Here is a 27,532-nt window from a genome sequence, read left to right as displayed (position 1 = left end):
ACGTAAATTTAACTGTTTCAAGCAAAAATAAACCTTTTTGCAAGTTGTAAATGCTTAGCGTCACATAAAAGTATGAGATGCAATTTGGGATTATTTTTATGTTGTTGCTTTGTTTCTTTTGCATTTTTGGAATGTAGTACTTCGTCTGGCCATTTGGCGTTGCGGTCGCTAGCGCTTCCTTGCTACGCGCGCGAAGTGGACGCTCGCAACGTTTCTCTGCCTCCTTTGTCTGGTGCTTGTGGGCGCTTCACACTGATATATTTGTCGATGCTAGAAGCGTGTCCCACCAGGCATCGGATCCAGGATCACCGCCGCAATGCCGAAGGAGGAAGGAACGTGGGCCGGAGACGGGGAGTAGGGGAAGAGAAGGAAAAAACTGTATTCACATATTTACATTATTTACATAGAGCGGGACTGAGAATGGCTCTCAGTGGAAGGGGAACGTCTTCGTCAACCGTAGTCGACTGGAGCTAGCAGGCTTCTCGGCCACACTCACGGCCGAGTTAAATATCGTCCGGTTTCCCCAGATCCCTGGCTGGGGAATAATGGTCGACGAGCACTGTCCAATCCGATGGACCGAAGGGGACGTTCTTGTCACCACCCACGGCTGGGCAGGTGCGAGCTTTTCCACTCTCCCACAGCTGGGCCGATGAGAGGGGGAGAATGCTGACTCATCCAGCACTGCGGGAAAGGAATCTCCCGAAGTCCTCCAGCAGGGGAATGAACTTGCCTCCCCGCCGATTGCCCAGAACGCGAGTCGGGGACACAGAATTCTTCAATTATCCGCCAGCGTGACCGGCGCCGCCAGGTCGCCTCCGCATTCACGGTGGTTGCTCGGACAATAGCTCCTGGGCCTCGCCTGCCTTCGTCGCCGCTGCACTCTGCTCAAGGAATTTCGCTGGGATTACTGCTGACAATGGCCTTTGACATTCCTGCTACACTAATCCGCTGAGGCTCGGAGGGGCATTCCAAGCATCCAACTTCCCATGGTCGTCGCGAGGTTGTCGACCTCGATGAATGTTCACGGTAGCTGCATGATCGGGCCCACGTGGTCCGAGTGGACACAGGTGTGACGGGAACACACAAAGAGAGTTAAGGGGGGGGGGGTAGAAACATAACAGCACGTCCGCCGCCCGAAGAGGTCTCGTAGTGGTTGCAGCCAACGCTGCTGCGCGCAGAGACCTGGAGTTGTGTCCGTTCGGCCTTTGGTCACAGCTGGGCCCAAAGGTTCTTCTTGCTTCGTTGACAGCTGTAACGAGCTCAACCAGCAAAGTCCAAAGCCCAACAAGCAGAAAGCGCCAAACTGACTTCAAGAACCGCCAAGCTGTTTTCGGTCAACAAAATCTCTTTAGAGAAAATGAGCTGTAGCGTGAAATTTACGTCCTCCTCCGAAAGTTGACATGTTTGACCAAACCAGAATACACAGAGCTTGTTTAGCCAAAAGGGAGGAAAATTTTCTAAAATTTTGGGGGGGGGTGCCGTAGCACGGTTTATGTCACAGAAAGCCACCGCCCGTGAGAGCACGAAGGGAAGGTGGAGCTGCTGAACATACATACAAAACAGAGAAAAAAAAATGATTCCCGCTAAAGCAAAAAAGAAAATACAAATTTGCATAGCGGAATAACATCTGGGGAGTCAGGAGAGGGCATTACACGGGAAAGCTTCGGCTGAGGCCATCAGCGTTGCCATTACTCGCACCTTTCGGCAACGCATGTGAACTGAGTCCCGCAATGCCAAGCTCCGAAATTTCGCTCTCATTTCGCATAGGAGAGTGTAAAGACCAAAAGACAAAAAACAAGCATTAAACTCAATATGAGATTATGCGTCATATCCGCCCCCTGCGCGGCCGCGGTCCGACAGCTGCTTTAGCAGATGAGACATTGCATAATGCTAGGAATTCTAGCTTGCATTTCTGTACAGGAGAGTTAAATGAACAAAAAGAAACAAAAGACGGGATTATTCCTCGAATCCGTCTGCAAACGGCGTTGCGATCAGAGGAATTTACTGCTTCCTATTCTTCAGCCGCCCCCTGCGCGGCCGAGGTCCGATAGCTGCTCTAGCAGGTGCAACAGGACACAAGGCTAGGAGTTTCAGCTTAGGACCCTTAACTGTTCCTCGTCCAAGTCTCGTGGTTCTGAAGTTTGGCTGACGCTCAGAAAGCAGAACGCGAGAAGGGAACGGACGAGTGCGAATGCCGTGCCAGCGTATCCGTCTCTCTCGGATCGGGTTCGCGCGTTGCGTTCTCTTGGCTTGTGTTCCCACGGGGCGGGTGCGAACTCTTGAGCACCGAGGTGCCAAATTGGGGCGGCTACGCGGTTCGGATTGCAGTCGAGCAGTCAACAAGAGCCGCACTTTCCCCTTAATTAACTCTTCCCGTTTGGCCACCTCTGTGCGCTGCCGCTCAGTGGAAACCCTCGCAGTTGGTTTGCGTGGCGCGTCACTAGCAAACGCTGAACCGTCACAGGTAAAGTCGCTGGCGTTCGCCTCATCATCAGTTTGTAATCCAGCCTGCTCTGGCTCACTACCGTGAGAGTTTATAAGCTTTACAGGGCCACGTGTGCCCTCTTCACCCGCGTGCTCTGCTGGCGCTGCGAATTCTGGAGCCTTCGAACTGGTGAGGACCTGTGCAGCGTTATCTCCAAGACTAAGGCCCTTTTCTTTGGGCAGCCTATCCAAGCGATTCGGGAAAATCGAGGGATGCTGCATAGGCAGGTCTTGGGAGACGGCTGCCTCGGTCAGACGCAGCTCGAGCGGGCTCTCGATCGCGACGCGGGCAGTAAGTTGGTCGTGTTGGATACCTTTCCTATCCTTATACTGGCGGTACAGCAGGCCAGAACGGAGTTGGAAAGGTATGTTCTTTCGTGACACACCTATGTCACTTTGGTGACTCAAGTTGCGTAGAGTCTGGTCTTTCTCTTGCTCAGCGGTGAACGTTTCTCTGTCCACACGAAGGAGTTCGAGAAAGCCATCTGAGTGGGGCAATGCTAGATTGGTATTCAATTCCTCACCTAGCCCCAGCTCATCACTCGTGCCTGATTCGGAAGACTCACTATAGCTTGCACTACTATCGGTGCTCTTTACCCCTGTGCTAGAAGTGAGTAAGTCCTGGGCTGGCTCGTCATTAGGTAGCGCGGAACCGTCACGGGTTAAGTCGCCGGCGTTCGTCTCATCGTCAGTCTTTACTAGAGATTGCTCTGCCTCGTCACCGCGAGAATTTACAGGCTTCGGGCTTACAGGTTGAGGTTTGCCCTCTTCAACTGTGTACTCTGCTGGCGCTGCGATCTCACGAGCCTTCGAAATGGTAAGGACCTGCGCAGCGTTATCTCCAAAACAAAGGCCCTTTTCTTTGGGCAGCATATCCAAGCGATTTGAGAAAATCGAGGGATGCTGCTTAGGCAGGTTTTGGGAGACGGCTGCCTCGGTCAGACGCACCCCGAGCGGGCTCTCGATCGCGACGCGGGCAATAGGCAAAGACACACTGGTTTCATTGGAGCATAACTCAATTTCGAGTTTTCGGTCGCGAGCGGCTGGCGTTCCGTTATCGTTGAACTGATCATGGTTTCGAGGAAGCGCTGAGACGCATTCCTCGCTTACAATAGAACTTGCAGTTGTCACTTTCAGCGCGCGACTGCTTTCTGGAGGACTACCTTTTTGCGCTGCGCCTACGCCTATCTGGGTTGCAAGGACAATCTGTGCGGCATCGCGCTTTTCAGCTAACGCCGCGCTCTGGCTTGGAGCTCCACAGTCGCTGTAAGGTTTGCCCTCTTCAACTACGTGCTCTGCTGGCGCTGCGAATTCACGAGCCTTCGAAGTGGTAAGGACCTGCGCAGCGTTATCTCGAAAACAAAGGCCCTTTTCTTTGGGCAGCATATCCGAGCGATTTGAGGAAATCGAGTGATGCTGCTTAGGCAGGTTTTGGGAGATGGCTGCCTCGGTCAGACGCACCCCGAGCGGGCTCTCGTTTGCGACGCGGGCAATGGGCAAAGACACGCAGTTTTCATTCACGATTTTAATTTCACTTCGCGCCGAAACCTCCTGATTTAATGTCGAATTCCTCTCGGCGCGCTTCGCCAGTAAAATTTGCAACTCCAAACGCATTAAAGCAAGTTGCTTTTCATCGGCTTCCTTAAGACGAAGACGTTCTTTTTCTATCCTGTCAGCCTCCTCCTTAGCGGCTTCCTTGCGGTAAAGGCGTTCTTTTTCAATCCTGTCAGCCTCCTTCTTAGCGGCTTCCTTGCGGCAAAGGCGTTCTTTTTCAATCCTGTCAGCCTCCTTCTTAGCGGCTTCCTTGCGGCAAAGGCGTTCTTTTTCAACCCTAACGGCCTTCTCCTTGCGTTCCCTTTCAACCCTGTCGGCCTCCTCCTTAGCGTTCCTGATTCCCTCCTGAATGAGTTCCCAGGTCTCCCAAATTTTGTCACCCTGCTCCTTAGCACCACATTCCCTAATAGCCTCAATCAGCTGCGGCTTTCTGTGACTCTTCCTGGCCTCAATACCCAGCTTTTCACACAGCAACATCAACTCTGGCTTCTTTAGCTTGCTCAAATCCATGGCAATTCCCGAACGAGGACTTTCAAAAATAAGCTGCTACGTGAAATGCTTAAGCGAGTACGTGCAGAAAAACAATCTACAGGTAGTGATAAATTTCCAGAGTTATCAAGCCTGGCAGATTCTTAAAGAAAGTCAAGCGCTCACCACTGCTGAAGCCAGGACCAAGCGTGGAAGATCCCGCCGCTGCCAACCAGTTGATATGTTTGTCGATGCTAGAAGCGTGTCCCACCAGGCATCGGGTCCAGGATCACCGCCGCAGTGCCGAAGGAGGAAGGAAACGTGGGCCGGAGACGGGGAGTAAGGGAAGTGAAGGAAAAACTGTACTCACATATTTACATTATTTACATAGAGCGGGACTGAGAATGGCTCTCAGTGGAAGGGGAACGTCTTCGTCAACCGTAGTCGACTGGAGCTAGCAGGCTTCTCGGCCACACTCACGGCCGAGTTAAATATCGTCCGGTTTCCCCAGATCCCTGGCTGGGGAATAATGGTCGACGAGCACTGTCCAATCCGATGGACCGAAGGGGACGTTCTTGTCACCACCCACGGCTGGGCAGGTGCGAGCTTTTCCACTCTCCCACAGCTGGGCCGATGAGAGGGGGAGAATGCTGACTCATCCAGCACTGCGGGAAAGGAATCTCCCGAAGTCCTCCAGCAGGGGAATGAACTTGCCTCCCCGCCGATTGCCCAGAACGCGAGTCGGGGACACAGAATTCTTCAATTATCCGCCAGCGTGACCGGCGCCGCCAGGTCGCCTCCGCATTCACGGTGGTTGCTCGGACAATAGCTCCTGGGCCTCGCCTGCCTTCGTCGCCGCTGCACTCTGCTCAAGGAATTTCGCTGGGATTACTGCTGACAATGGCCTTTGACATTCCTGCTACACTAATCCGCTGAGGCTCGGAGGGGCATTCCAAGCATCCAACTTCCCATGGTCGTCGCGAGGTTGTCGACCTCGATGAATGTTCACGGTAGCTGCATGATCGGGCCCACGTGGTACGAGTGGACACAGGTGTGACGGGAACACACAAAGAGAGTTAAGGGGGGGGGGGGTAGAAACATAACAACACTGCTGTTTGCAGTTTTCCCGCGATGTCTTTTACTACCAGGACTGCGCTGAAAGGTGCACCTCTTTTTCAGCAAAAGTAAGTCACCTTCCATTTCTCTCGTGTGTTGAAAGCGTCACCCTTACTGCGGCTAAGTTGCCAATGCGCCTCATTCAATCGTCGGCTGTGCGTCCCAACGTTCGTAGACAGTTTTGTGTCCCTCCTTTGGTTTGAAAATCGCAAAGCTCTCTCAGCCAGTGTTTTCATACCAAAGTGTAACGTTCGATGTTCGAAAACAGGGCGTTTCCAAGCGTTTGAGTTCTCGTTCAGTGGGTACCGCCATGTTACTCTTGCATCATCCTCTATGAGCTGCTTTCTTACGAAAGTCGTCCATAAATTGGAACCATAGAAAAATCAAGTGTCATCATTTGCGACATAGCTTCAAAGCGACCACGCTTTGTTTAAACACGGGTAGGAAAGGCGCGAATTTTTTTGTACACATTGAAGTGTGCTCGATTGCATCCCGGTAAGAATTTTATTGTTGCAAACCACCCTGTTCTGTCCTTGCGAATGTTCGTATTCAACTTAATTTAATGACTACCAGTGACACTCGAGTTAAGAAGGCGTTGCTTATGATTATAATGGCGGAATAGAATGTGCAGTGCCCATTATCATGAAGTGATCATGAAACCCGTCGTGGTGGCTGTGCGCTCGTTTGCCGTTCGCAAGCTGTCTGACGCCGACCGCGGCGGCCGCACGTCGCTAAAGTCAAAATACAAAGACGCCTGTGTGCTGTCTTAAGTAAGGGCACGTTAGAGAACTCCTATTCGTCCAAATTAATCTGGAGCCCTCTACTACGGCGACCCTCGTTGCCCATATATCGCTTCTGGGTGTTAAACCCCGCAAATTAGAAGTAATGATGTGGCGGAAATTGTATTTATTTCATGAAATTCAGTAACTGCATGCATAATATATTGTCGATGGCTTTTTTTGTTCCAGGTTTTCATGAAAATATGGAATAATACTTTGTCAGTTAACTATGATTACCTGATTTCTATTTATTTGAGCAGGGCTACCCTGAGCTATTTCATTTGCTGTTTGCACTTGTATATGCCTTGTTGATAAATATTATGGAATTGTTGTGTTTTGCCTTAGGTCTGCAGTTGGTTGTGAACTTAGAGAAAAAATAATGGAGTTGAGGGAACCGTGAAAATCCAGATGCATTACTGCATAGACTTGTTGGACCTGTCAAGCATTTGTTTCACTATGATTGATAGCTACGACACTGAGGAAACCTACTCGGTGGTACTGCTCTGTATGTGTGCTGGCTGTTTGATAATGTAAGGAAGTAACCCCTTGGCAGGCAGGCAGGCCTCCTTGAATTTCTTCGTAAGCCATTGCAGTGTGCACAGCTGGTGTTGTCGATGAATTCACCCTGTACATTTCATTTTAGGCAGAAGTTGTTCAACATTGGTTTCCAGAGAACCTCCTGGCCTGCTCAACTTCTGAAGTTTCGGTAAGCACTTTTCACAGCTGACAGTGTTTTCCCCCTTCACTTCATGCTTTCTTGTACAGGTGCCGGCAGTTAGCAAAAATCTATTTCACGAATTCTGTTTGCTTGACCTGACCTTTTGGTTTTTCATTGCAGTGTGCACAGCTGGTGTTGTCGATGAATTCACCCTGTACATTTCTTTTTAGGTAGAAGTTGTTCAACAGTGGTTTCCAGAGAACCTCCTGGCCTGCTCAACTTCTGAAGTTTCGGTAAGCACTTTTCACAGCTGACAGTGTTTTTCCCCTTCACTTCATGCTTTCTTGTACAGGTGCCGGCAGTTAGCAAAAATTTATTTCACGAATTCTGTTGTTTGCTTGACCTGACCTTTTGGTTTTGTTAGACCTGCTACAGTTTGCCAAATGAGCAAGGGCTTTAGTTAATTTCAAGGAAGGAATGGAAAAGAGAGAAGGCGGTAATTGCCTCCCCCCCCCCCCCCCCCTGGGCCGGATTGAAAACTGTGCCTATGTGGACCTGTCTGAATGAATTCCTGCATGAGTACAGGTATGCATGCCAGCAGATTATGAACACTGGAAACTTAACTTTACATTGTTCGAGTTTTTTAGACAGTAATAACTGGAAAATGGAGTGCATATTGCAACCGCGCAAAAACGACGAGGGACGAAGAGAGGAAAGCACAGGACAAGACGCGGAACTTTAACTAAGGTTTACTACAGGAAAACCGCATTTATACAGGAATCGTAATCACACCTGATGAACAGCCGATACCATCAAATAACACAGGCACGTGGGCGCGCGTGGCACAAGTTAGCGTCTAGATAGTTAAATTCTTTCTTGGATAAAGATACGGAAGTGGGGCTGATGCAACGGTCATTTTCTTTTTTTTTATGCAGTAGGCTTCGAAAATTTCCCTGCTAAGCTGGGTCGTCAATTTTTTCCAGACAATTGTGTCGCGGAACCTAGGCGTGCAGTTACTACAATGGCGACAATGTTTTGCCAGTTCCCCACCCCCCGCCATTGATTCAACAGCGGCGCGATGCTCATGAAGTCTGACATTAAGGCAACGTCCTGTTTGCCCTATGTAGCAATTCCCACATGTGAGGGGTATTTTGTACACCACCCCAGTTTTGCAGGGAACGAACCTGTCTACGTGCTTAGTGCGGCACTTGTTCTTTTTTGCTCTTCCCTGCACCATATTGCACATGCCCGAAAGCTTTTTGGGCGCCCTGAAGACCACCGGGACATCACATTTCATGGCCACATTTTTAAGGTGATGGGAGATCTGGTGGAAGTATGGCATTGCCACGGGTCTCCGGCGTTGCGATCCTTCCCTTGGGCAGTGCTTCGGTGGGCAACGAGCTTCCTTGGCAAGGGCTTCTATCACCGAGGTGACCATCTCTCGAGGAAAACCAGCACTACTCAGACGTTGTAACTGAAATCGCACGCTATCCTGCATTTCATGTGGGCAAGACTTATCAAGAGCAGCGCGCAGGCAGGTTTTTGCTATTCCCCTTTTAATAAGCTTTGAATGAACTGACTGGTGGTTTAAAATACCTTTTTTGAGCGAGGCTGGTACCTCCAACACACCTGGGTTCCACTAGCACTCGTGACAATACATATGTCCAAAAAGTGCAAGCATCCCTGCGATGGCAACTCATAGGTGAAGTTCAACCCAAAGGCACACTCACTGAAGATTCTAAGGATTCCGTTCACTACTGTATCTTCAATCTTCAGTGAGTGTGCCTTTGGATTGAACTTCACCTATGAGTTGCCATCGCAGGGATGCTTGCAGTTCTTGGACATATGTATCGTCACGAGTGCTAGAGGAACCCAGGTGTGTTGGAGGTACCAGCCTCGCTCAAAAAAAGGTATTTTAAACCACCAGTCAGCTCATTCAAAGCTTATTAAAAGGGGAATAGCAAAAAACTGCCTGCGCGCTGCTCTTGATAAGTCTTGCCCACATGAAATGCAGGATAGCGTGCGATTTCAGTTAGAACGCCTGAGTAGTGCTGGTTTTCCTCGAGAGATGGTCACCTCGGTGATAGAAGCCCTTGCCAAGGAAGCTCGTTGCCCACCGAAGCACTGCCCAAGGGAAGAACCGCAACGCCGGAGACCCGTGGCAATGCCATACTTCCACCAGATCTCCCATCGCCTCAAAAAAGTGGCCATGAAATGTGATGTCCCGGTGGTCTTCACGGCGCCCAAAAAGCTTTCGGGCATGTGCAATATGGTGGAGGGAAGTGGCAAAAAGAATGAGTGCCGCACTAAGCACGTAGACAGGTTCGTTCCCTGCAAAACTGGGGTGGTGTACAAAATACCCCCCACATGTGGGAATTGCTACATAGGGCAAACAGGACGTTGCCTGAATGTCAGACTTCAAGAGCATTGCGCCGCTGTTGAATCATTGGCGGGGGGTGGGGAACTGGCAAAACACTGTCGCCATTGTAGTAACTGCACACCTAGGTTCCGCGACACAATTGTCTTGAAAAAATTGACGACCCAGCTTAGCAGGGAAATTTCCGAAGCCTACTGCATAAAAAAAAAGAAAATGACCGTTGCATCAGCTCCACTTCCGTATCTTTATCCAAGAAAGAATTTAACTATCTAGACGTTAACTTGTGCCACGCGCGCCCACGTGCCTGTGTTATTTGATGGTATCAGCTGTTCATCAGGTGTGATTACGATTCCTGTATAAATGTGGTTTTCCTGTAGTAAACCTTAGTTGAAGTTCTGCGTCTTGTCCTGTGCTTTCCTCTCTTCGTCCCTCGTCGTTTTTGCGCGGTTGCAATATGCACTCCATTGTCAACCACCAACTAGCCCGCCTTCACTTGTTACAAAATAACTGGAATCCTGAATGGAAAATAGCAGTGTCATTATAATGGCTCAACTAAGAGAAGTCAAATATGTAAGCCTTTCAGAAATAACAGTGGTTTATAAAGCGAGGGCATTTCGACTGATCTCATCCAAGTTTCAAAAGTAAAGCAAAATTTCCGTTATTTTATTCTTTCACTCTACTTACAGCAGCACGCATAAGAATCATAAATGGAACACAGTATATAGTGTTCCATGGTATGAGAAGTAGTGCAAAACGGGACAAGGGACAGAGAGAATTTCACGTGTTAACTTATCCCAGTGTCTGGCCACGATTGAGCCCTTATCCAAAAATTGGACACAACCACACTCCTTACAGTGCAAAACCAGATTACTGCCATCAAAAGTTTTCAAGTTGATTTTGTGTTCACGAAGCCTCTCATTCAAGCAACGACCATATTGACGACCATACCGCGTGCCACAGGATACTGGGATGTCAAACAATGCCTTCAGTCCATTTCACGAATTTTTTCCTGTGATTAATGTTGCACTAGAGCTTTTGGGGACGTTTATCGGCGGGCAAAGTTTTTTTGGATAGCGCACCTATTTTTTTAGAGGCTGAAAAACATTCGCTTTGTCCCAATTTTCTTGAGATTTTGGGTCTGGCAATGAATGTAGGGAATGACGACAATTCTGCCTTTTTCTTTCTGAAGGTACAGACGGTAGTTGATCTTCCTGGTGCTTCTTCAGTATGTCTTCAAGGACAAAAACACAGATATCAGCTGGGTAGCCTGCTTCACTGAACCTTGAGAGTTGTTCGTGACAGCTCTGGCTGATGAGGTGGGGGCATGACTTTTGCAGGGCATTTTTGAAACAAAATAATGACGCTTTACGAGTTTAAAATGTGCAGCAGTGTAGGGGAGTGCAGGCTGAAGATAGGTTATTTCAGTAACGACTGCAGTAACCTACCTTCAGCTTGCACACTCTTACACTTCTGAACATTCTAAACTCGTAAAATAAGGCATTATTAATTTGTTTGAAAAATGAACTGGAAAAGTCATGCCCCCACCTCATCAGCCAGAGCTTTCACGAACAACTCGCAAGGTTCAGTGAAGCAGGCTACCCAGCTGATATCTGTGTTTCTGTCCCTGAAGGCATACTGAAGAAGAAGCGCCTGGAAGATCAACTGCCATCTGTGCCTTCAGAAAGAAAGGCTGGATGGCCATCATTCCCTACATTCATTGCCTGTCCCACAATCTCAAGAAAATTCGGACGAAAGCGAATGTTTGCGTGCTTTTTTCAGCCCCTGAAAAACTAAGTGCGCTATCCAAAAAACTTTGCCTGCTGGTAAACATCCGCAAAAGCTGCAGGGCACCAATAATCACAGGAAAAAATTTGTGAAATGTACTGAAGGCATTGTTTATAACATCCCACTCTCTTGTGGCAAGCGGTATGTTGGTAAGTCTGGTGGTTGCTTGAATGAGAGGCTTCGTGAACACAAAAACAACTTGAAAACTTTTACTGGCAGTAATCTGGTTTTGCACTGTAAGGAGTGGGATTGTGTGCCATTTTTGGATAAGTGTTCAATCATGGCCAGACACCGGAATCAGTGAACATATTAAATTATTGAAGTAGCATGTATCGCTGCTTTGAAAGATAAATGTGTTAGCAAACCATCTATCTCCCTGTCCGAAAGATGATGAAAACGTTTATTAAAGCCTTAGTTGAAGGGAAGCCTGATCGGGTCCCTAGTCCGGGACGCCGTTGGTGAAAGCCGCTGCCCGTGCTCTGGCGACGAGGGCTCGTTGTTCCTCGAGGTCCGAGCTGGACAGGGCCGCCTCCCAGCCCTCCCGCGTTGGCTGATTTATGATCTCAATGCTGTCATTTTCTGACAAGCCCATACCATGTGGTACAAGTTTGCCTTCTGGCCACAAAATTTGCACTGTGCCGAAAAGCACTCGGGCTCAATGGCGTGAAGCGTAGCTGGGTTATTGAAAGACATAGTTTGTAGCCTGCGAAGGTGACATTCCTCTGATTTACTGAGACCCTTAGCGGGCCTCGGGAGTGTCTGCCTTTCAAGGCGCAAATGTTGCAATATTTCTGAATATGTCGTTAGCGGAGAGGGGGAGCCAGAATCAGGAAGGGAGGACGTAGAAGGATGCCGGGGAAGAAAAGCTCGGGCCGAAGCGTGTGCGCGCTCGTTTCCTTCAACTCCCTGGTGACCTGGTACCCATATTAATTCCTTCCGTTCAGCTGAAGTCCTACATTGACTAAGAATTTTGCAGGCTAGCGGCGTGATTCTGCCACGCATATAGAACTGGCCTTCTTAAACAATCGCTGAGGTGTAGGTGTCCATAGTTCCTCGTTCACCTGATTTTCATTTTTTTCCGGGCGCATGCACCTGTTTGCTCTCACGGTTTACGTTCATCTTGGTCGCTTGGGCTCTGTCAGTCGGAAGTTAGCGCCTATGTTGTGTGCGTCTTTCTCTGTCCCTTGTCCCATTTTGCGCTACCTCTCATACCATGGATCACCGTTACCGACTCGCCCAAATTTGTACCCTTGTGAATGATATACAGTTATTAGTTGCTGGCTGTCTTGTGTATTTTTCGTCTGCTTACGTGCACTTAAGTGAGAAAAAAATATTGAGTGCTGAAAATTGACATTAATTTTTCTGTTCACCCAGTAACCACGGCCTTTTTTATGCCCGCTGTGGAGTGCGACTGCAAACATCTGTGTTGGAGTCATCATGGGAGACGGCCTGGTGCCTACCATGTATATGGGAGACAGCTGTCAACTGTTCCCGCCTGTGGCACTTTTTGTTCTCTTGAGGTATTTGTCATGTGTTTTGATTCAACGTGTCACTTTTTTTGAATCCTAATAAGCAGGTATGTATTACTGAGGCAATAAAATGTTTGATTCTTGGATTGAAGCCATTTCTCGCTCTTTTTTTTGCGCTCAGTACAGATCCTGCATTAAGAACCAACTACATTAGCTCTTTTTTTTTCTTTAGTCTGAATTTTACTTGTAGTTCTACTATGAATGAATTTAATTAACAGTTTGCCTGCCCAAAGCTTTCATCTTGCAGTAAGCATTGTAAGACTCAGATTTGCACAATTTACTTACATTTACGCAGCAGCCAAAGTTAAAGGTGCTTTGCGAAGAACTCATCTTGATGTCGCACGAGCAATAAGAGCTCAGTTTAAGAGAAGGTACAGATCTCTTGCACGCTTGGGAGAAAAAATGTGTATTGTGGGTGTATGAGAAAACTTGTTGCTGTGCTCTCTTGTCCTTCTTGCCTCGCATTTGGCCAGTTGTCTGCAGATTAAAGGAGTGTTTGCATTTAGCAGAACTCTAGCTACCAGGCAGTCAATACATGAAATGATGCAGCAGTTTCTTTTGCACTCTTGATATGCAAACTTTTCTTGCAAAAGGAACTGCTGCATTATCCATGAATTAATTACCTGGTACCTAGACTTCTGCTGAAGAAAATATACTTTTAGTCTGCAGACAACCAGCCAAATGTCAGACAAGAGGGGCAAGAGACAGCAAAGCAACAAGTTTTCGCACACCCTCAATGCACATTTCGTCTCCCAAGCATGGAAGATGTTTGTACTTTCTTCAGTTCTTATTGCTTGTGAGGCGTCAAGGACGGTCTCTTCGTAAAGTGCCTTTCATTGAACAGCATTACATTAGCCTCGATACAAAACACCTAAAATACATCTATATACAGCTAGGTAAGACCTCTATTAGCCAACTACTAGCGTCGGATACCACAGCTACAGAAGAGCTAAAACACTTCTTTACAGCTAAACAAGGTATCAGCCAGAAGTCTACAAGATGTCAACAAAAACCTCTTGTAGCCGACAGATAGTGTTGCATTAGCCTAGGCTACAGGAGGTCTTCAAGACTTTGAACGGCTATATAAAATCTTGGCTATGCTTCTATAAGACGTCAAAACATCTTGGTGTAGATGACTTATAGATTTCTACAAGCACTTTTTGTGTTTCGTGGGACAACTGCAGAAACGCAGGCAAATCACCATTCAGTGGTCGATAGCACACAGAAAATACAAGTGTAGCAGTGCACAGGGTCAGCATTTCATAGTCTGGTGAAAGCACTGTGTAAGAATCAATGATCTGACATTCTACATCATTTGTGATCAGCAATGACACTCCGCCCCCTCGAGAGTCCGACCGGTCAAAATAGTGGGTATTATAATCAGGCAACCTATAAACATCACATTCATTAGTGCTCCATGTCTCGGTTAACATAATAACCGAAAATTGAAAAGAGAAACCAGTAAATAACTCCTCCGGGGATGACACCTTATTTCTGACAGAACGCGTGACAGAACATCTCAAGGTATCCCCGCCGACCTCCTCTAAGTCAGCGCAAGCGGTCCTTGGACTGGCCCCCTGTCTTTGGGCGTAATAAAAGAGTTCACCACCATCACCACCACAACCACCGCCCGAAGAGATCACCAATGGGTTACAGTGACGCTGCTCCCTTAATTGGCCGTTGAGCGTCTGCGTTGTGATGTGTCTGTGTGTTGCCGCCCGGAGGAGTAAAACCGTCGTGTTATCACCGGGCTCCGCGTTAGGACCAGTTGAGGACTTCAAAGGTTTCGTGTGCCGGTCCTTCAAATTCAAATCCACAACCCCTGTGCGGTGTCAGTGCGCGTTAAAGAACATCAGGTCACCAAAATTACCGAATCCCTCCACTACGGCGTCCTTTATAGCCAGAGTCGCTTTGGAACACAAAACTCCATAAACCCACACTCAAAACGACATGCTCATAACACGACCTATCGTACTTCAGCGCAAGCTATTCGCATTTACTTTCAGCTGAACAACACAGATGGCGCTGCTTTTCCTGAACTCTTAGCAGTCTGTTGGAATGCCTTATAGACTAGAACGGGATTGTTAGCGGGTCCTTTTTCAAAATTCGCATATTCGTAATTACCCACGTACTGATCAGTACAAAAAGCCAGTTCACGAAATCAAAGGCAACAACGCGTTCAATAGGCTCACCTTTATATGGTGCACACCAACGACCCCTTAATTTGGACTTGTATCCTGTCAGAGTTGGTGCGCTTCCATGCAATAATGAAAAAAAAAAGCCGTCGTAGCATCCTCTGCGCGTGCTTGCCTCGCAGACTGAATGACCTGGGTTTGATTCCCCCTACCTCAACAAGATTTTTCATTTGGAGGTTTTCGTGTTTTAACAGCAACAACATCGACACCGACTTTTCTGCGTCATGATCTCCTTATCGCTGTCGTATTAAAAGAGCTAATTTCAAGCGCACAGACAGTCGGAGTTGTTTTTTTTTACCTGTCACTACTTCTTACAGCATGTTGACTGGTGCAACAAGCAAAGGCTACTCCAAGCTGCGCTGTTACATTTCATGCTGCGCGGAAGGCCTCTTCCAGTGCGCCGAAAGCCCTTCCCTGCCAAAACGCCAAGCACTTCGGCTGCATCAAGTTAACCGGAATGGTAAGTGTACTGAAGTGGAAAATAGTAAATTATGATTCTACTTATAGATTCAGCTATTTTCGCACAAGCTGGTTCAGAATGCCAAATTCTTTTGTGTTTGTTTGGACAAAGCAGACAGAGAATACTGTAGCGGGGAAGAATATATTCACAGGTATTTACAGGGAGGCATATACCAGCAGCTAGGATAGCTGTGAACAGCACCAAGCATACCGACTGAGAGATCTTTGTCTTCTTTGTCCATCCTCGACTCGTGGCATAGTGCATCTCTTTATCGTCGTCGTCACCCCGCTACATGTCCTCGGACTGCAGAACCACCGTCAGGGCATTAGGGGGCCGAACTGTCAGCGACGTGGTAGGGTTTAAGGCAGCGGACGTCGGCAATGTCGGTGACGGGGTGAGAGGAAGATGGTGAGGACACATGGGCAGCCATTTCATAGTTGATGTCAGTCACTCTGCGCACCACGCGGTAAGGCCCACTGTAGTGGGAGAGGCGTTTCTCGGAAAGATCAACGTGATGCGAATGCGACCAGAGAAGAACGAGTGATCCAGGTTTGTAGTTCACTTCATGGTCTCGGTGGTCGTAGGCAGACTTCTCGGACACTGGAGAGGCTTGAAGCCTACGGCGGGCTATCTGGCGCGCCTGGGTAGCTTGATCAATGGCGTCATGGGCATAAGCCGTGGCGGAGACTGGAGAAGATGGCATGAGAGTGTCCAAGGGCAAGGTGGGGTGCCTGCCAAACCAAAGGTAAAAAAAATTTCTGCCTCTCCCGTAAACGAGAGTAGAGTAAGCATGAAATGTTTACGGGCCTAATGTCATCTCGGTGGATACCCGAACCGCACCGTACAGGAAGGGAGGAACGCCACCACCCGTTCAGCGCGATGCCTTGCCATTTGAACGCAAGGTTTTTTGAGGAAAGGAAATGGCGCAGTAATTCTCTGGCATCTCGGTGGACACCCGAACCGCACCGTAAAGGAAGGGAGGAACGCCACCACCCGTTCGGCGCGATGCCTTGCCCTTTGAACGCAGCGCTTCTCCCCCGGATCACGTATGACAACGAAGTGTAACGTGGCATTTATGTGCTTTTTGCAAGCCTTATTGGAAATCGGAAATTATAATTCCGTGCATTATCAAACCCACAGCTCCACTGATATCTCGATAAACATTGAGAAGGCACTGGCAGCAGTTATTTTTTGTCTCGTTTGGAGACCAACCGGTGCTTGCATGCCGGTCGCGTAGGAGGGCTTAGAGAGTCTCGTTAAATCTCGTTAAGTCTCGTACGGTGCCCGGATGTTCTCGTTTCAGAGCCCGGATGACTGCAATTCAGTGCCCGGATGAGTGGATTTCAGTGCCCGGATGAGTGGATTTCAGTGCCCGGATGAGTGGATTTCAGTGCCCGGATGACGGGAATTCAGTGCCCGGATGACGGAATTCAGTGCCCGGATGAGTGGATTTCAGTGCCCGGATGAATGGATTTCAGTGCCCGGATGATGGCTCTAGGTCTCGGCGTGACGTCACCACACTGCCGACAACGGGGGCTAAAAGCATTTCATGCTTAAAAGGGGAATAGCCCGTGGTGTCATGCCGTGAAGTATTGTATGCGAAGGTCACATAAGGCAAGGCGCTGCCTCAGTCACGTTGGTCGGGGGAGACGTACATTGCTAATACGTCGGTCTAAGTTTGGCTGAGCCGCTCGGTAAGCCCATCGGTTTGCGTGCGACACGCTGTGGCGAGCTTGTGCTGCGTGGAACATGAATGGATGATGTCGACGACGATGCTGGACAGAAAAGTATGGCCCCGATCGGTGAGTAGTTGACGAGGAGCGCCATGCTGCAGAATAGCACTTTGGAAGAGAAAATCCACGACATCTGTAGCGCAGCTCGTCGGCATGGAGCGTGTGATGGCGTACCGAGCCGCTTAGTCCGTTCCGACAGCGGTCCATTCGTTGCCGGATGGGGATGTACAAAGAGGACCGAGAAGGCCGAAGGCAACGCGGTGAAGAGGTTCCAGCGGGACATCAGTGGGTTTTAGAAGACCGACAGACAATGCGTGTGTGTGTGTTTGGGGGGGGGGGGGGGTCTTTGACACAGGTCACAAGTGGCGACGTAACGCTTGACGGTACAAAATAAACCGGGCCAAAAGAAGCGGCGCCGGACCCGGGCGTAAGTGCGGGAGACACCGAGGTGTTCGGTTGTCGGAAGATGGTGGAGTTCTTCAAGGACGAAGGAGAGTAGCTGTTGAAGAATGACAAGCAACAGCGGAGGGCCATCTGGGTGTAGGCTGCGGCGGTAGAGAATACCATTCTGAAGAAAACATAGTTTCAGGGACGGATTCGTGGTGTTCTGAGCTGAGGCCATCGATGAGGGGCCGTAAGGAGGAATCTTGGCACTTTTCGTCGGCGATGTCGAGGAGGACAGAAATCGCAGAGACAAGGCACGGTCTCAGTTACAAGAAGATCAGAGGGCTTCACAAGGTAGCGAGACAAGCAGTCAGCGCCTTGGTGGAGTCGCCCAGACTTGCAATTTACAGTCTACGAGTCTTCTGTGAGGTGCAGCGCCCAGCTCTCCAGGCGTCCAGTAGGGTCTTTCAGGGAAGAGAGCCGACAGAGTGCGTAGTGGTCCGTGACGACTGAGAAGGAGCAGCCGAACAGGTAGCTCCGAAATTCAGCGACTGCCTAGACAAGGGCGAGATTCTCATGCTAATTGAGTAATTTTTGTCAGCATTGGATACAAAGCGGCTGGCATAAGGAATGAAGCGGTTGTGATCATGGGCACGTTCAGCGAGCACGGCGCAGATCCCGCATCCGCATGCGTCGGTGCGCACTCCATTCGGAGCAGACGGATCGAAATGGGCTGAATTGGGCGGAGTGGTGAGAAGGCGGATGTGCGGAGAAAATGCGTTCTCCTTAGGAGGGCCCCAGGTGAATGGGGTGTCGGTTTTAATAAGATCGGCGAGGGGACGAGCAATGCCGGCGAAATCTTTGGTAAAACGGCGGAAGTATGAGCATCGGCCGACAAAGCTGCGCACATCCTCGGACGACCGTGGCAGGGGAAAATCTTTGACGGCTTCAATTTTAGCGGTATCTGGTCGTACTCCAGAGGCGTCAGCCAGGTGTCCGAGAATGATCAGTTTCTGGCGACCGAATTTGCATTTCGAGGAGTTCAGCTGAAGCCAGGCTGTACGGAACACTACCCGAATTCATGAGGCGAGCGAGGTGCGTGGTAAAGGTAGGCGAGAAAACCGCAACGTCATCTAAATAACAAAGACAAGTATACCACTTATAGTCGCCAAGAAGTAAGTCCATCATGCGTTCGAATATAGCCGGCGCGTTGCATCGGCCAAACGGCAACACTTTAAAATAATTTAAACCGTCAGGCGTCACGCAGGCGCTTCTTCGCGGTTAAAGTTATCGACAGCGATTTGCCAGTGCCCATACCTAAGATGTTACGTGGCGGCCAGCCAAAGATGCAGGCGCGATCGACGATGAACTGGCGACAATTTAATGTCCGCTGGCCTAGCGCGAGCGCTCCGTCCTGTGCCACTGCCAGCTTCGTCTTCTTCGTCACACTACCCGGGGCCATCGAGCGAACGCCTCGATCGTTGACAAAGACAGGGGTGAAATGGTGATGGTCCTAAGATGAAGGTATAGGAGAGGTGGCAAGGTTGTGTAGTGCTGGCCGCCACGATGAAAGAGATGAGCGGATGAGTCGCGGTATACGCAGCTTCCGAACCGCTGGTCGCCAGGAGCCGACTGCCTAGGCCCTTTGACGCGCCCGACGGCATGGGCAGAGAGACGGTGTGTTCAGATGTGAGCAGTGTCTCGGGTCGGTAGGTCCGGTTGGTCAGGGCGTCGCTTCCAGCCCGTCGTGTTGGGTGGTCAGGACGGGAAACGGGGCGGGGGAGCAACGGCGAGGTCGCTTCGGGTCTGAGAGGCTGGGACAAGCACGGCGGCGCAGGCTAAGGACTCATGGCCGAAGACCACGGCTGACACAGGACGCCGAAGCTCCAGGACCAGGATGACGAGGGTAACCCTGCACCTCCACCAAATGTTACGTGCCAGTCAGCCGAGGAGTGAGGCGCGACATCCGATGAACTGTAAATGATTTAATGGCCGCTGGCGTAGCGCGAGCGCTCCGTCCCGCGCCACTGCCGCTTCGTATTCTTCGTCACAATATTAAGCCTTCTTGTGCAAAAAAAAAATTACTTTCTACAATTCTTCACAGAGTCTTGGGTAATTACACGTGTCTTCACTAAAATACACACCTGGTGTTTAGAAAAACTGGGCTTCGCCATGTGCTAGTACATCTGAATAAGTCCTAAATGTTCCCGCCTGTTAAAAAAGATACATTCCACGTTTGCGATGCACTATTGTTGCAAAATGGCTGTCACTTCTGTTCGAAACATGATCCTTCACATAAATGGAGATGTTTTTTAAGATAAAAATATGGCCGGGGCTCTAAAAGTTTTTCATTTACCTCGCTCGCGTACTCGAGATTAGTCATTTTTCGTTGCTCTAAAGTGCTTAAGCCAGTGTTGACCACTGCATTTTTTTACATTGGCATGCAAAGCGATGGTTACTCCTTTTCGCATAAGAAACAAAATCGCGGTGAAACTTGCGACTTAATGTATTGTAAAACGCAGCTGCAACAACACATTAGACACGCCAGAAATTATGAGTATGTAAAACATAAACGCGATTTAAAAGCAATGCAAACGTAATATAAACACAGTCAAATTCACTATAGTTGAACAACAAAGAGAGAGAAGGAAACTTTGTCGTTAAGATAAGGTGATTATTACAGCTTCATCAAAGTAATACAGAAAACTGGCTCTCTGACAATCGTCACAGCCTTGCATTACATGCACTACATAGCAAAGCGAACATCAGAGCACGAGAAGAGGCAGCCAGGAAGTCGATGCTACATCTTGTTATTACCAGGGTGGCTGCTATGATTCGAGGATAGATTTTTGCGCTGTAATTGCTGGTATTTTTGTAGGGCATGTGTCGGCCATAGACATAATACCATTCGAAGACTGAAAGGGTATTTCTGAAGGGCCGCTATTATTATTGTGGAGTGCACATACCTCGCCAGAGTCCTGTGTTATGGCAGTAACATTGATACAGCTGTTGCGCTTTTGCCTTGGTTGCCACGTGTGTATGCGCCGTTGTGCGAGCGAGTGTATAGTCACAGCTGCAGACTTGTGCATTGGCAGGAGAAAGCAGGTCTCTTATCGCCCGGACAATAAGCCTCACTGAACAAGGTACACAAGCAGATTGTGCATAATTACCCTTATCACTGGCGCCTACAAGTATGGCAGCAGAGCAAAAGGTGGAGCTCGTATCACCAACTTTTTTATCATGGGGTCATGTGATTGTCGTCAGCACGTTAATGGCTGGGCTGTTTCGCGGTCAGCGTTTTCAGCCTGATTATTCAGCGTGAAAGCTGTGTGATGTGACGACGTGTTCAACGTTAATGGCTCGCAAAAGAGGGCTCAAAAAATAATGGCTGCTCAGGTGCGAGCTTTCGAAAATGACTGGAAAGCAAGCTCAGCCTTCCGCAGAACTGGGATGTATGAGCTCTTATCCTTCATCTAGCCGAAACGGCAACAACAAAGTTGGATATTTTTGATTTTCGGTTTCCCTGAAGAATATTTTTCTCGTACGCTCTTCAATGTTAGGGTACGAGCTTGCGCTAGTTTGGTTAAAGGGTGCACCTAATACCCAAAAACTAGACCGAATACTGGGCACAGAACAGAACATTCACTAGCAGCAAGGTGTTAACTCTCGAGATGTGCTTTACTAGCAGACAATTGCCAGGTTTATGAAACCTGTCCGGTGTCAGGGAGTTCGCGAAATTTTGGTGGCATTCTCTTTCGTTCCTTCAAGTGTATTACTGCCTCGGTAACTATAGGCGAGCGGCCCGGCATTAGAAAGTCACGTAGCGTTCTTGCACGAGACTTGTTCTACGAGCACGCCGCTAAAGAACGCATTCGGCCACAGTGTGCTTTACCGTGCAAGGCAGATTTCGGTCCCATGACGATGGGTGATGCGTCGTAGAGAGATTAGTTTGTCTAAAAACCCTTTTCAAGGCATTTTACCCCAGAAGCGGCAAGCACTACACCCGGGGAAATCATGAACCCAGAAGAAAACTGGAGGGTACCCGGCCGCGTTGGGAATCGAGCCTAGCACATCCCGAGTGCGAGACGGAAGGTCCAACCGCTAAGCCACCGCTTCAGTAGGCATAATAAGCAGCGGTTGCGAAGAGAAAAGGCGCCTACGCAATCTTCCAACACATATATTTGGAAAGAAGGCCAGTGAGACTGGACCATAACCATCACAATGCGCCCCGGGGTGAAGGGCAGCGTTTGGCATGGAGTGCTTAGTTTCACACTATGGAACGGTTTTCTTTAACTGCGTAACTGTTGAACTCTGTACACTGCTTTCTTCATGCCCCTAATTGTTTTTTGTACCCCGTCAATCTTGGGATTACAATTTTGTAATTGCAAGTGAACTGTGTAAGGTAGCCACCTCGACCGGGTGGTATGCGTGCATTCTTTCCCTTTGATCCCGCTTTAGTCAATCCTTAAGAGGTACGTGGTGGATCAGGTTAAAAAAAAAAAACTCGTTGCAAGGTGTGACAACATGTGAGCTAACACCCGGAATTCTTAAAAGCACAGATACACGTCTTTACATAGACTCGTTTCGTTCAACGGGAATATCTACGCTGCTGTAACATGCAAGAACTCTGCTCTTCTCATAAAAGAAGAAAGGCTCTGTTCGCGCGCAGCAACCCGGCAGCGACATCTTGCAGCTACTAAAAGCCTTCGAGGAAGCGGTACCGTGGAACAGCTCAAAAAATTAGAAACGAAAGTAAATGCCCTCTAGCAAAAGGTCCTCGCTACTCACTCCTGAACGTCAGGGTTTGAGCACCCACTTCAGGCAGGCTCAGTCATGTATAAATGCTTTCGATAGAAATTTACGCAAGCAGAACACGGTCATTGCCGTGCCGAAAAATCGCTAAAATTTTTCTATATGAGGGCACGAAACATTGAGTATTACATCAAACAGCCTGGTTACGTAAAATCTCAGCGAGGTTTTTGTAAGACTATCATTATAATTTGTCGTGCCAAATATAAAGGGGTCGCTGTAAAGAATCGCTGTTCAACTTTTTACCAGACCAGAAGTTCTAACTTCTTTAATGTGGAAAGCATTTTTTGGCAAAATAAAAGTGGATTTAATTGGTGTGCCTTATGTCAAGCTGTTCCGAAACCGTCCTTAAATTGCTCATTTTTCTCTAAGAACGACAGTACACCAAAGAGTCACATCAGCCGGCACTGTACACTGATGGCATTAGCTGCTAAGAAGGCAGTGATTTTCTACAGCAGTGATCATTACTCCATAACGATAAAGTTCTAAACTAATGCAAAGAACCTTCCGGGACGTTTGTGAGCAGTAACTCATCAGGTAGTGCTTCTTTTGTGTGAAACAGCGCGCTTGATCATCACATAACGGCACCAGCGGCAGCAGGATGCGTGACATGAAAACCCTTTAACCAATGTACGAACTTACGCGTAATTTTTAGCGCAATTCAAGTTTGGTTTTGGGTAAACAGCATAGAGTAAGATGAAGGTGTAGGCACGTAACCCGTTGGCCAAAAGTAGCCGAGCAGCAGGTTTTTGCTTCTGAACCGTATATAGTGCAGCTTTTACGACACCGATAAAGAACGGAGGGTGTCAAAACGTGGGGGCTCACCTTTACACAAATCCAGAGCTTAAGGGCTGCCAGAAGTGCTTCGGTATGCGTGCCCGGTCACTTTTGGCAAAGACGGTACATATAGTGGATAGAGTGAATCCCACTTCTCCCTCCCCCCCCCCCAAAAAAAAAAACAGTTTCAAAGACTTAGTTTCGAACAGGACGCCTTACATATACTGAAAACCGTTGTAAAAGTACACCGTCTTCAGCATTCTCTGCCCTATTAGAAATAAAAGCTGCGCTTATCCAAACATCACCCGGCGGTGTATAATATGCACGATGGGCGTCCAATAAGATCGGAGCCCAACATTCAAGGGAGAACTTAGCCACTTAACACAACATATTAATAGGCGAGATGGTTTGCGACATCATTCCCCACTTGCACACAGTCTTGTGCAAAGTGAGACGTGTCGATTGGGGTGCCACCAACAAGCTGCGAAATATTTTTCAGTTTTTTTCTCGCACTTTGATAGATTCGTTCTGCTCAACCGTCACCTGTATATATTATGCCTCTTCTGTTGTGACTTCCAAGTTATGTGATTTACGAGGAGAAACACACACTCCCGCACATTTCTCCAAAGTATTGGTATGATTTCTCCTGCACAGAATGATTTTATGTTCCGTGAAGTTAGGACACATAGTTTCCATGCCACACCTTCTTCTCCGTCCTCGAGTGTACAGTGGGCGATAGTGAACCTATTCCTGTCCTCTGACCATCCACAAACGCAGTTGTAGTCGGTGATTGCAATCGCAGTTATAACATCACATTCCACTCAATGCAACTTCATTTCTGGCGTGAACAGTAGGGCGCCTAGTATAAAAAGAAATTGGAGTAAGGAGGGGGGGGGGGGAGGGTGAAGTCCCTAGTTGGTATAACCTTTTGGTAGGCAAGCAGCGCGGGAGGAATAAGACACAAGACAGACACAGGCTCCATGCTTCTTGTGGTGTGACCTGTTCGTCCCGCGCTGTCTACCTGCCGGGGCTCGGACACGCACAAATTTTTCCAGCACCGAGAATAATATTCATTCCGTCACAGTTGAAGAACCATCGCCGTTATGTTAGGCGCAGCAGCATCTTGTACTACATAGCGTATTTTGTGTTTCAAATTGCTCACTGGTTTTCATGGTCAATTTATGAAGACTTGGATTTTCGTAACATAGCTGCCCAACTTCTGGCCGTCGCATCTGAAGGTGCACTACCTCTGTAAACGTCAATCATGCATGCCTTAGTGCTTCTTTCTGTTGTTTTTCAGTTCCTTGGCATAATTCTGACCTTACCTTTCGCTTCCGGTACTGCCGACTGGTGATATTCACCGCTGCGTGAGACACGATCCATTAATGCAGGACAGACAGATGACTTATGCGTAGCACCAAGAAAGATAGTAACATTTCAACACTGCTAGTAACTCGCGTGATGGTGGGATCTTACTCAACGTCGGCTGAGGGAACGAAGTAGGTTAACCAGGAACAGGACTGGGGAGCGTCCGATATGACTTACTCTTTGGCTTCAAGTACTACGTCCCTTCAGAGAGATCCGCAGCACTGCCTCCAGGGCATTGAAGTCTGCCCTTGTGCACCAAATTACATGCTACTAGGAAGAAAGAAGAACTTCTTGTTGGGCGAGTTGGTGCATTGCTTTGAAGAACCACGTTGCGCTATAAAAAAGACAAACACAGGAAAAAGCCAAGAGACAGACAGAGCGCAAACTATCAACTGAGTTTATTTGTGTGAAAGTGCCTTATATAGTCAGAATCACAGCAAAAGAACAAGGGGAATGAGAGAGGGGTACAGCCAATCAACTCCTGGTCAACAACAGGTGCGCAGAAAATGGTTTTCCTTATTGTACAGTTTTACAGAAGTGTCGCTTACACATTTATCACCGTTTTCTTTAATGTGATAGGCCTCCAAAATCTCCCGCGCTGTTTTGTTTTTACTTCTTCCTAGTATTTTTATCTGCTTAAGCAGAGGCTCGCATCCACTGCAAGCAAGGCAATGAGCAGGCAAGTTTGCTCCTTCTTTATTCCGAATGGATCGGGCATGTTCCCCTGCGCGTTCATTCACGCATCGGCCTGTTTGGCCCACGTAGGCGCCTCCACACTTCAGTGGGATTTCATACACCACTCCAGTGGCACATTTCACATACTTTTCGGCATGTTTTATGTCGCATCCACTGCCTCTAGCTCCTTGGTTCCCGGTTCTCGGGCACAAGGCTGCGAGTTTCCGTGGGGCAGAAAAAACAACAGGGACGCCATGCCTCTTGGCCACTTTTTTTACGTTGTGCGCCACTTTGTGTATATAAGGCATATACACAAAGTGGCGCACAACGTAAAAAAAGTGGCCAAGAGGCATGGCGTCCCTGTTGTTTTTTCTGCCCCACGGAAACTCGCAGCCTTGTGCCCGAGAACCGGGAACCAAGGAGCTAGAGGCAGTGGATGCGACATAAAACATGCCGAAAAGTATGTGAAATGTGCCACTGGAGTGGTGCATGAAATCCCACTGAAGTGTGGAGGCGCCTACGTGGGCCAAACAGGCCGATGCGTGAATGAACGCGCAGGGGAACATGCCCGATCCATTCGGAATAAAGAAGGAGCAAACTTGCCTGCTCATTGCCTTGCTTGCAGTGGATGCGAGCCTCTGCTTAAGCAGATAAAAATACTAGGAAGAAGTAAAAACAAAACAGCGCGGGAGATTTTGGAGGCCTATCACATTAAAGAAAACGGTGATAAATGTGTAAGCGACACTTCTGTAAAACTGTACAATAAGGAAAACCATTTTCTGCGCACCTGTTGTTGACCAGGAGTTGATTGGCTGTACCCCTCTCTCATTCCCCTTGTTCTTTTGCTGTGATTCTGACTATATAAGGCACTTTCACACAAATAAACTCAGTTGATAGTTTGCGCTCTGTCTGTCTCTTGGCTTTTTCCTGTGTTTGTCTTTTTTATAGCGCAACGTGGTTCTTCAAAGCTAGGAAGAAAGTAGGGCCCTGATAAATAACAAGCGAGGGCAGCCCATAAATGCCAACCTCTTATCTACCCTTGACAGGCATTCATGCTAGAAACAATGAGGAAGGAAAACAGGGGCTCAGAAACAAGCCACTACGTCCGAGCCTCTGAGCTAATGTGAATGCCGAGATTGTTTTTTTTTAGGCAACCAATTCTTCACTGTTTACTAGACCTGTGTCACGCACGGGAGATGAAAGCGCCTTGGCTACAAGCTACAAACTACATCTTACTGCTTTCTACTTTTCCGCGGTGTGGCGAAGATGCAGAAAAAGAAATTGCACAAGTAGAAGAGGGGGGGGGGGGTATGTTTGGATGTTTTTTTTATGTATTCATTTTTCCGCCCTCTTAGTGCGCTTACAAGCAGCCCCCCTTCCTTGGGAGTGGTGCATCATTATATAATCCATAAAAGCACAACAGGATGTCAAGCATGCATGAGGCATTGTAATGTAATGTTTTATGCATATGGGCAAAACACCGCGCATAGCCACTCAATTAGGAATAAAAACGTCCCCATCTGAATTGCAGAACGCAGTATGAGTGTTAAACAAACTTGCGTTGAATGGTTTGGTTTGGTTTGCTTTATGGAGTTTAACGTCCCAAAGCGACTCAGGCTATGAGAGACGTCGTAGTGAAGGGCTCCGGAAATTTCGGCCACCTGGGGTTCTTTAACGTGCACTGACATCACACAGTACGCGGGCCTCTAGAACTTCTCCTCCAAAGAAATTTTAGCCGCCGCGGCCGGGATCGAACCCGCGTCTTTTGGGTCAGCAGCCGAGCACCATAGCCACTGAGCCACCACGGCGGCTGCGTTGAATGCGATATGAAGGACAGATACATTCGCCCCAGTCAGAATAAAAGGCCCGATGGTTCTCGGACCTTGCCTGGCCAATAATAATTCAAATGCAGAGGCCAAATCAGGTCAGTGAAGTCATTAGTGCAAATGCTTCTGTAGATATAAATCGCCCGAAATTCGCACCTCACCGAAAGTGGGTCTCGGTTCAGCTTAAACAACAGACGTTGCTAGTCAAAACAGTAACTCCATCCTGAGTACCGCTTTTGCAAGCGCTCAGCCATATCACATTTAACAAATGTCAGAGAATTCCGCACAACGCTATAAAACTGCAATTTATGAGACGATGAAAGTCTTGTAGAGCACGAGAAAACACTTCATAGGACTGACTGCATCGCTTAGGGTGCGACCATGCCAAAAATATTATTACATGATGGCAAGGCGATGAAGACAGAACGACATGACGGATGATGGTGGCATGATTTATTGGCCGCTGGCCTAGCACTTGCACTCCAGCCAGCGCCGCTGCCCGCTTCGCCTTCTTTTAGTGCATGACAGTATGAAGACTTGAAGGTGGCAGATGGT

At 48.3% G+C, this 27,532-nt stretch overlaps 1 protein-coding gene across 3 annotated transcripts in view; it reads right to left on the bottom strand.

Annotated features, from left to right (window-relative positions):
- LOC149326365 (uncharacterized) overlaps nt 1–20,622 on the bottom strand; it is a 47,536-nt gene extending 26,914 nt beyond the window's left edge. For all 3 annotated transcript variants that reach the window (XM_089563019.1, XM_089563020.1, XM_089563021.1), the window contains exon 1: nt 20,489–20,622. The gene's annotated coding sequence lies outside the window, so the exon portion shown is untranslated. The remainder of the gene's footprint in view (nt 1–20,488) is intronic.
- Between the last annotated feature and the right edge of the window lie 6,910 nt (nt 20,623–27,532).

Source organism: Amblyomma mixtum, chromosome 10, assembly GCF_055824585.1.
Source record: "Amblyomma mixtum isolate Tamu chromosome 10, ASM5582458v1, whole genome shotgun sequence".
NCBI classification, from domain to species: domain Eukaryota; kingdom Metazoa; phylum Arthropoda; class Arachnida; order Ixodida; family Ixodidae; genus Amblyomma; species Amblyomma mixtum.
This window is presented reverse-complemented; position numbering and strand designations above follow the sequence as displayed.